Source organism: Oryza sativa, chromosome 5, assembly GCF_034140825.1.
Source record: "Oryza sativa Japonica Group chromosome 5, ASM3414082v1".
Lineage (NCBI taxonomy): Eukaryota > Viridiplantae > Streptophyta > Magnoliopsida > Poales > Poaceae > Oryza > Oryza sativa.
In genome coordinates this window covers 9,300,947-9,311,733 of record NC_089039.1, presented here as the reverse complement: position 1 = coordinate 9,311,733, position 10,787 = coordinate 9,300,947, and the positions used below count along the sequence as shown (strand labels likewise).

Below are 10,787 nucleotides of genomic sequence, written 5' to 3'. Positions count from 1 at the left end.
ACTGGCAACCCGACCCTGGGTCCCAGCTCGTCCCAAGCCAACCCAGGCCAACCATTCCACATTTTAGTTGTTAAGCAAATTTTAAGAATTAAAACACTAACTTGGGTACATTGCTCGGCTTGCCCATAACCGAGGGCGCGGCTATTCGAATAGATTATACTCTGATCAGAGGTGTACATCTTTACCCACAAGACACATCTTCCTCACGTGTAACCATGTGCCACATACCACCATGGTATACGGACGGAAGACGTGACATAGTTTCCAACCCATCCTAGCCATAAACAAGAGTACCGACCCAACCCCACCTACGGCCGGAACCTCCGGGACAGGTATGCAGGATTGAGCCCCTAGCAGCAGGACACCAGCCCTGTGCCATGACATCTCGACTACCGGGCCGCAGCTCGTGTAGCCTTCATTTGTCCTAGAGATGTCCATCGACCCCCGACTTCGTCCATCTCCATCCGTGTACTTTTGTTTATAACCAGACTGAGCCACAAACTAAGCCTTACCCACTAGACATGTGGAAGTACGGTAGTGCTTTGCAACAGAGGCCCGAGCTTAATCCTTATAGTGGCCGGGGTGCTACTTCCCACAACTGGCATGCACCCAAACCCCACCGGAAAACAGGTTTTAGGGGTTTTGAAAGAGGAAGAGAGGTGTATGTCCAATTCCACCATAAGCCAACCATTCCATAGTGTCCAAATGATATGAGAATTTCCAAAGTCTAAAGTTATAAAAACCACCTAATGTTGTCCTATTTAATCAGCGAAGCATCTACCTAATTTCATACTAGTGGAACCATGAATAGAGTACCCACTAGTTGGGGTTTTGTTTTCCTAGGGTGAACAAGGTAATAATAACAATAGCAATAATAAGGTCTTAACAAAGGTAAATAGGCATGGCTAAATAAAACAGTGATAACACGGGAATTTAAATAAAGCGATAATGCATTAATTTAAATCAAAATAATTTTATAAACTGGGATTCAATATGTTCAAAGATGATGTGACTTGCCTTGCTCAGAGAGAACGGCCTTCCGAACCTTCGGCGACGACCACGAACCACGCTTCGGGAACCTCCGGAACGACGAAAGCTACGCGAAGCACACAAGCAAAGCTACAAGCCTATAAAGAAGCAATAACAATACATAAAAAGAAAGCACAGGGTTCTTTAGGTTATAACAAACATTAGGAGACTTGAACGGGTCGATTCAGAGTTCGTATGACCAAGATATGATCATCCGAAGTTTAATGCTGTTATATGGAGATTTGCGGATTATTATAATTAGGCTTTGCAACCATAAAACATGTGGAAGCGCTAGCCTGGGAAAAGACAGGAAGGCTGCGCTGTTGACATGCGGACCCCACATGTCAACCTAAAGGACCGCGGTAGACCGAGTACACAGAGACGGTCCACGGGTCGACGGAAGCGGACCCCGTGTGTCAACTGAGGCGAGTGGCCGACAAACGGACTCCACTAGACACCACACGGGTTGCACACGTGGAGTCCACGCGGCTACTGAGTGGGTACACTAACACGGTCACCACACGCACAAGCGAACGACTACCGACACCGGTACACGGGTACCGGGGTCGACAACCGCACAACGGGCACGGGCGACACCGAAAGGACGAGGACGGGGCAGCGAGGGAGAGGGATCCTTACCACCACGCGACGAGGCGTGGGAACGACAACGACGAACGGGCGCGGCGGAGACAGCTCAGGGACGATGGAGGCGAACGGCGAGGGAACGACTTCGGCGGCGATCCTTGGACGAAGGCGAGACGCGGCCGGCACAAGGCTTGACGACGCGGAGCCGAGGACGAAGACGACGACGGGGCTGCTGCACACTTGACGAAACGCGGGCGGCGGACGAGAATGGCTTGACGGAGGGACGAACGCCACAACGAGCGAAACCGGGAACGACGAGAGGACGACGACGACGACGACCGGAGCCGGCGAGGAGGCGACGAGGGCAGCCGGCAGCGGCTGCACGGAGACGAGGACGGCGTGTTCCACGCCGCAGCAATGCCGACGACGGAGGCGGCGCCGCGAGATGACGAGCCGGCGAGGAGGAACGATGACGACGACGACGAACACCGGCGGGGTTCGGTCGAAGGGGAGGCGAGGCCGAGGGCGGCGTCGCGGCTGCGATGCCGAAGGTGGTGGAGGTGCGGCCGACCGGTGCACGGGTGAGGAGGGACGGGCGGCCGAACAACTCCGGCGAGGCGGATGGAGAGGTTCGCGGCGATGTGCGGCGGCTTCCGGGCGAAACCGAGGGGTGGACGAGGTGGAGGGCTACGTCACCGTGCCGAGGGAGGGGACGGCAGCGCCGGCTGACGCACGGGCATGGCGAAAGGGGTTGCCGGAGGAGACGTCGACGAGGAGGAAGGTGAGGCCGGCGCGGGCGACGGTGTTCCGGTGAAATTCGGGCGAGGAGGAGGTGATGCCGGGGATGAGAGCAGCGTCGCGGAGCCGAGGGAGGTGGTGGCAACGTCGACCGGCGCTCAGGCAGGGAGACAGAGGCGGCTGGAGGCGGCCGGCGCGGAGGAAAGGGAAGGGCGACGGCGGGAACGCAGCTCCGGGGGTCACCGCGCGAAACGGAGGGTAGGCCGTGGGAGAGGAGGCGGCTGCGACACCGGGGAAGGCGACGGCACGGCCGGCCGGCGTGGTGACGCGGCGGCAGGGGCGGCTGGAGGAAGGCCGGCGCCGGAGGGAGAGAAGGAGAAGGCGGGGAGAGGTGGTGAGGCCACGGGGGGGCTCGGGAGGAGGCTAAAACGGTAGAACGCAAAGAGGGGGTTCCATTTTATAGGATGGGGGAGGGAGCCGGGCATGGGAGAGGGCGGAACGGCGACGAGAAACACGGCCGGCGGCCATGGTTGGTGGCCGGGAAAGGCGCGGCCGTTCCCGATGATTGAAGGCACGAATCAAGGGGGAATTTGGGGGGAATGAAAGAGGATGGAAAGGGGATTAATTCCCCCCCAATTAATTTTGGAATCCCCGGTTTGAATGAGGCGGATTTGGAGGAGGGAGCGAGCTAGGTTTCCGGGAGAGAGAGAGAGGAGGCCAGGCGGCTGGAGGAAGGAGACGACGACCGGGCGCGCGTGCGGCGCGCGTGAGGGGGAGCCGGCTCGGGAGGCTGGGGCGGCTGGGGCAGGGGCGCGGCGTGGGCCGGGCGGCCGGCCCAGGAGGAGAGGAGGGGAGGGGTGGCCCGGGGAGAGAGGGAGGAGGGAAGGAGTGGGCCGGGGAAGGAGGGAGGACGGCCCAAGAGAGAGAGGGAAGGAAAAAGAGAGGGAGGAGGGAACGACTTCGGCCGCGGGCCGGGGGAGAGAGAGGGAGGCTTTGGGCCAGACTTGGCCCAAAGGAGGGAGAGGGATTATTTTTAGGTTTTTCTTTTTAATAAACTTTGATAATTGTTTTTGTTGCTTAATAATTATTTCCGGTGCTCTGAAAATTCAAGTAAAATTTGAGGGCTCCTTTTAGACCAAGGAGAATTTAACAAAAATTCTCCGGGCCACATTCGAATTTTTTTCTTGTACGTATTTTAGTGTTTGCCAATTTCTTTTCGAATTTTAATTAATTCTATTATTCCTTTCAGCGAATGATTTTTAATTCGGGATGAATTTATCAGGACGTGACAGAGGCATCCCTCCACCTCTATTCCCCTCCCTCTCCCTCCTAGCCGCCCCGGTCGTGCACCGCCGCCTTTGCGCCGCCGCCTCCCGCCGCCGGTTGCCGTCGCCGGCAACACGCGCGCGCGCCGCCGCCCTTGCCATAGCCGGCCGGCCGGCTTTGTGCCGAGCCGAGCCAAGCCAGGCCACCGCCGCACCGTCCGATCGGCCCCGGGCCGATCCGGGCCGTCGATCCCGTGGACCGGCGGTGGACCACCCGCGTGGTCCCGGTCCACGGTAGACCGGCCCCCGTGCGCCACTGACATGCGGGCCCCGCCTGTCGGCGCCGCCCCCCCGATGACGTCAGCCCTGGGATTTATTGCACAATAAATGATTTAAGGACTTTTGTTATAGTAATAAATACAGTGAATCTTCTAAAATTCATAACTAATTCATACGTGCTCCGTTTAAGCCCATTCAAGTCTCAGTAAATCAAGAAAAATGTGTAGCATCTATTAAAAATGGTTTTGTTCTCTGTTTCAGTAGTCTTATAGCCTGTTTGTATTGTTTGCTTGGTATGTCGCTTAGATTCCGGTTCTTCTGACGCTCCGGTGTACTTCGAAATAGTCGCCGAGGTTCCTCCAACAGCGGAGCAAGGCAAGTCATACTTGTCACTTGAACATGTTGATCCTATATTGCAAATGCTCTATTGTTTTTCTTCAAATACTGCATCGTTTTATAATGTTACTATGGGGTATTTACCTATTGTCATAGCCATGCTATTGTTGTACCATGTTCCTTTGTTAGCTTGGGTTATAACATGACTAGAGATTGGACTAGGGGTTGCTTAGCCATGCTTAGTTCAACTAGTACACAATGGGGAAAATCCTATTAATGTTTAGACTGTTGGTTCTAATGGTATTGTTGGATTAGTGCCACTGCTTTGGTGTTGGTTAATTAAAATGAATCACATGGTGGGCTGTGGGTGCATGGTTTTGCTGGTCGCACCCATGGCAGTTAAGGACCCGTTCGCGGGATGCCCTGGAAGAACTTATCGTACTTGCCACAAGCCAGCGTGGGCAACGGCTGGGCTTATAGTGTAGCTTTCCTCTAGCTGACGCATCCAGGCAAGGGTGGGCGTGATGGAGCGGGGCGGGCCCTGCGACGGCCTCTGTCTCTTCCGGATTCACCTAAGCATGAGAGGGGACTGCCCACTGCCTTGCAAGGAGTGGGGGTGAAACTTGAGGTGTGGTGTGCTTGGTTAGAGGGGGTTATGCGAAGGGTCCTGTCACGGCCTCTTTCCGGTATGTCGTGGTGGCATGTTGGCGCACGGAAACGTGTCGTGGGGCTGTGTCTTGTGGGTACAGTTGTACACCTCTGATCAGAGTAAAACTATTCGAATAGCCGTGCCCGCGGTTATGGGCGGTCAACCAGATTCACCGTGATTAGTCTCACCCTAGTTTAGTCTAATGAAATTGGATAGTATAGGTGGATGGTTGGGCCTGTCGCAACGTGGTATAGCGTTGGATAGTGGATGAATAATATTGATTAATTATCAGGACTGTTTAATTCTTTTAACTTCTGTTTATAAATGCTCGCTTTAATGCAAATGAACCTTTATGCAAATGAACCACTCTAGCTCTCCTTTGATAATTCCCTGCATCATACCCCTATTCCGGTATGACTTGCTGAGTACAGTGGGTAGTACTCAGTCTTGCTCTATTTTCCCCAACCCCAGAGTACGAGTATGTGTCAGATGGTGGTTTCTCCGAGGAGTAGGCTTCGTCCGTGCCGTCGAGGATGCCTGTGGAGTTGTGTTCCCGCTGCAGATCAAGTCAAGGCTTAGCTCCAATTATCTTTCATTTTTCCGCTGTATTTATGTAAGACTTTTATGATGTTTGTAAGACATGGATCTGAATGTTAACATTGTCGTTTGTGTACCCCGGCCGGTCCTGGACGGGGATTTTAATGCACATTCTGCTTGGAATTCTATTCGGGAATTTCTGGGCGTGACAGGCAAGGAGTTGGGGTTTCTCATCGATCTGCCAGATCTTCAGTTCTTGATCCAGCGCACGATTTTTTGCATTCAAGTTAGCAGAGAGATCAAGCGTCTCGGGGGGCGATGATGGCGGGCATGTCGTCGGAGGCGGAGGAGAAGATTGAGCCACCTGACGAGTTCTCGGACGAGGTGTTTATTAGAGATATAATATGGTTTAGATTTGCATAGGCTTAGAGATAAGTCTAGAGTTTGTTTCTCACATGAAACAATGTTTTATCTCTTGTAATCGGATCCAAACTGATTCAATCTTGTAAGCCACGTTGAGGGTTCTTCTCAACAACATATAAATATACATACGCTGCTTCGAGACGAGGTGAGAATGGTTACGCACTTTTACATGGTATCAGAGCCTTCTCGCCACGACTAGATCAAACTAGCGATGGCATCCTCCTCCGGCGCTGCCGTGAATCCTCTCTTCGGCCAAGCTATTTCAGAAAAGCTGACGAAGAACAATTTCTCGCTATGGAAGACGCATATTCTCCCAGTGATTTGCGGCGCACGTATGGAAGGTTATCTGACCGGTGCAACACAAGTTCCATCGGCGGAAATAGAAGTCAAGGAAGGAGAAAAGGGTGAAATAACCAAGAAAGTTTCCAATCCGGCATATGAGGCATGGATTGCTGCGGACCAACAGGTCCTCGGTTTCCTTCTATCAAGCATCTCCAAGGAGATTCTCATCCAAGTCGCAAACGTCGACACAGCGGCTCATGCATGGAAGATGATCGTCGGCCTTCTGTCGACGCAATCTCGCGCACGAGCCCTGAACACCCGGATTGCGCTGGCCACGACCCAGAAGGGCGAGTCAAGTGTATCCGACTACATTAGCAAGATGAAGACGCTTGCAGATGAGATGGCATCTGCAGGCAAACCTCTCGATGATGAAGAATTCACTTCGTATATCCTCGCTGGTTTGGACAGTGATTATGAACAGGTGGTTTCCTCTATTGTTGGGCGATCTGAGGGAGTCACAATATCTGAAGTTTACTCACAACTTCTTAGTTTTGAAGAGCTTTGGCAAACCAATGGCAGTAGCGGCAGCTACTCCTCTGTCAACAGCGCCAACCATGGACGCAACAATGGTGGCGGTGGAAACTTCAACAATGGTGGCGGCTACTTCTCCAACCGTGGACGTGGTGGTGGTCGCGGTGACCGCGGCGGCTGCGGCCGCGGCAATGGCGGACGCAACTTCAAGCCGCGCCCTACCTGTCAGCTATGCAGCAAGGTGGGACATGTGGTGGCTGATTGCTGGCATTGCTACGATGACTCCTTTGTGCCGGACGCAAGGGTTGCAGCGGCTGCCTCGTATGGTGTAGATTCGAACTGGTACGTGGATACCGGTGCCACAGATCATATCACTAATGAGCTTGAGAAGCTTACAACCCGTGACAGATACAACGGCAAGGAACAAATCCACACGGCGAGTGGTTCAGGTATGGATATTAAGCATATAGGTCAATCTACTATTCGTACCCCTACACGCAATCTATATTTGAGAAATATTCTTCATGTTCCTAGAACCAAAAAGAATCTTATATCTGCACATCGTCTTGCCGTTGATAATCATGCCTTTGTTGAAGTTCACCCTCGGTTTTTTGCTATCAAGGATCAAATCACGAAGAACACTCTTCTTAGAGGACCCTGTTGTAATGGACTCTATCCTCTACCAGCCTCCACGTCTTCATCCAAGCAAGTCTTAGGAGCTATCAAGCCCACTGTCTCAATATGGCATAGTCGTCTAGGGCATCCCTCATGGCAAATTGTTCAAAAGGTCGTGAGTCATAATAATCTCCCATGTCTAGGAGAGTCAAAAGAGTTAGGTGTGTGTGATGCATGTCAAAAGGGAAAAAGTCATCAACTTCCCTTTCTCAAATCTACAAGTGCGTCAAATTTTCCTTTAGAGCTTGTGTTTTCTGATGTATGGGGTCCTGCTCCTGACTCTGTTGGGGGCAGAAAATACTATGTCAGTTTCATCGATGATTTTAGCAAATTTACTTGGATATATCTTCTTAAGCAAAAATCTGAAGTATTCCATAAATTCCATGAGTTTCAACAGCTTGTTGAGAGAATTTTTTATCGCAAAATCATTGCCATGCAAACAGACTGGGGAGGAGAATATGAAAAGTTACATGATTTCTTTACTAAGATTGGCATTAGTCATCATGTTTCATGTCCTCATACACATCAACAAAATGGTTCTGCAGAACGCAAGCATAGACACATTGTAGAGGTTGGGTTATCTCTCCTTGCTCATGCATCCATGCCTTTGAAATTTTGGGATGAAGCTTTCATTGCTGCCACCTATCTTATAAATCGCACACCAAGTAAAGTCATTCAATATGAAACGCCTCTAGAGCATTTATTTCATCAAAAACCCAGCTATACATCCCTTCGGGTCTTCGGTTGTGCATGTTGGCCCAATCTTCGTCCATATAATGCAAGAAAGCTTCAATTCCGTTCCAAACAGTGTGTGTTCTTGGGTTATAGTAATTTACACAAGGGGTTCAAGTGTCTAGATGTAGCAGCTGGTAGAGTGTATATTTCAAGGGATGTTGTCTTTGATGAGAATGTTTTTCCTTTTGCATCCCTCCACTCTAATGCCGGTGCAAGACTACGGTCTGAGATTTTATTGCTGCCACCTACACTTCTGAACCCGGATGATAGTACTGGTAGGGGTACAACAATAGGAGATGACCATATGCTTGATAATCCTGAACATACTAATACTTTTGCTGAAGAAAATGCAGAGAATACAGATCATATAGAGCTGGATTTCAACACAGCCACACAAGATCCGGAGTTCACAGAAGATCATGATGATACGGGCGGAGATTCTCCCGCTCTGTCGTCGCCCTCGGGATCGGGAGCTGCTGTCACGTCGCCGTCATCGTTGCCTGTGATTCCTAAGGCTCCGGTGTCTCCTACTGCCAGCCATTCAGCGTCGGCCACGACTCCAGATGCTCCCGAGGCACATGATTCAGCTACGTCCGCTGCTGCTGGATTTTCTACACCGGTGCCCACACGGCCGGTCACACGGCTACAGAGAGGAATACGCAAGGAATAACTTTATACTGATGGTACGGTACGCTATTCGTTTTTAGCAGTAAATGGTGAACCTCAAAATCTAGATGAAGCCTGTCTAACAAAAATTGGGAAAGTGCTATGGATACTGAGTTTTCTGCCTTGATGAATAATAAAACTTGGCATTTAGTTCCACCAGAAAAAGGGAGGAATATTATTGACTGTAAGTGGGTGTATAAAATTAAAAGGAAGTCTGATGGCAGTTTGGATAGATACAAGGCTCGTTTAGTTGCAAAGGGGTTTGAGCAGAGATATGGAATTGATTACGAGGATACTTTTAGTCCAGTTGTAAAGGCAGCTACAATTAGGACTATATTGTCTGTTGCAGTGTCTAGAGGTTGGTCTCTTAGACAACTAGATGTTCAGAATGCTTTTCTTCATGGTTATTTGGAGGAAGAAGTTTATATGAGGCAACCGCCTGGTTATGAGGATAGGAATAAGCCTAATTATATTTGCAAGTTGGATAAGGCACTTTATGGTTTGAAGCAGGCGCCAAGAGCGTGGTATTCCAGACTAAGTATGAAACTTTGTGATCTTGGTTTTCAGCCATCCAAAGCAGACACGTCACTGTTCTTTTATAATAAAGGTAATATTGTTATTTTTGTTCTCATATATGTGGATGATATTATTGTGGCCAGTTCGACAGAGGATGCTACTAATGCATTATTGAGAGATCTGAAGCAGGAGTTTGCTTTAAAGGATTTTGGTGATCTTCATTATTTTCTGGGAATAGAGGTAAATAAGTTGAGTGATGGTATTCTTGTAACCCAGAATAAATATGCACTAGATCTGTTGAAAAGAGCTGGGATGTTGGACTGTAAGCCTGTGGATACTCCGTTGTCTACAACAGAAAAGTTGTCTGCATATACTGGTTCTATTCAAGATGCTACCAGGTACAGGAGCATTGTAGGAGCACTACAATATTTAACTTTGACAAGGCCTGATACTTCTTTTGCTATTAATAAGGTTTGTCAGTTCTTACATAGTCCTACAATGCAACATTGGATGGCAGTAAAGAGAATTTTGAGATATGTAAAGTCTTCTGTAGATTTGGGTCTGAAGCTTAATAGTTCATCTTCTACTATTATAAGCGCTTTTTCAGATGCTGATTGGGCTGGATCAGTTGATGACAGAAGATCAACTGGTGGTTTCGCTATCTTTCTTGGGTCCAATTTGGTTTCTTGGAGTGCACGAAGCAGAGTACGAAGCAGAGTATAAGCTACAGTATCCTGTTCTAGTACAGAAGCAGAGTACAAAGCAGTAGCTAATGCTACAGCTGAGGTTATATGGATTCAAACTTTATTGAAGGAAATAGATGTTCAAACACCGCAAGAAGCATGTTTGTGGTGTGATAATTTGGAAGCCATGTATCTTTCAGTTAATCCGGTTTTTCATGCAAGGACAAAGCACATTGAAGTTGATTATCATTTTGTTAGAGAAAGAGTGGCTCAAAAGCAATTGGTTATTAAGTTTATTGCTTCTGGAGATCAGATTGCAGATGGATTTACTAAGTCTCTTTCAGCTCAACAATTCAAGAATTTTGTATACAATCTTAACTTAGATAAGTTATGATTGAGGGGGGCTGTTAGAGATAAAGTATGGTTTAGATTTGCATAGGCTTAGAGATAAGTCTAGAGTTTGTTTCTCACATGAAACAATGTTTTATCTCTTGTAATCGGATCCAAACTGATTCAATCTTGTAAGCCACGTTGAGGGTTCTTCTCAACAACATATAAATATTCATACGCGGCCTCGAGACGAGGTGAGAACGCTTACGCACTTTTACAGTGTTCGTGCGTGCCGGTCGACCTCGCACTGTTGGATATGGAGCTCGAGGAGAAGATGGCTGCTAGGGCATTGGGCAAGGGCATCAGCAGCAGCAACAATGGCTGCGAAGGCGGCGGCGACGAGCCCAAGGCGGCGTGGGAGATCGACCTCTCGAGGCTGCGTATCCGCCAGGGCGCTCCCGTCAAGCACGGCTTCCGCGGCTCGCTGTTCCGCGCGGACTACGATGGCCGCGACGTCGCCGTGAAGCT

General features: G+C 49.7%; 1 non-coding gene across 1 annotated transcript; it reads left to right on the top strand.

Annotated features, from left to right (window-relative positions):
* Positions 1 to 6,541: 6,541 nt before the first annotated feature.
* Positions 6,542 to 6,680, top strand: LOC112939158 (small nucleolar RNA Z247). The gene has a single exon (XR_003242699.1). It is a non-coding gene; the product is annotated as a small nucleolar RNA Z247 (small nucleolar RNA).
* The last annotated feature ends 4,107 nt before the right edge of the window (positions 6,681 to 10,787 follow it).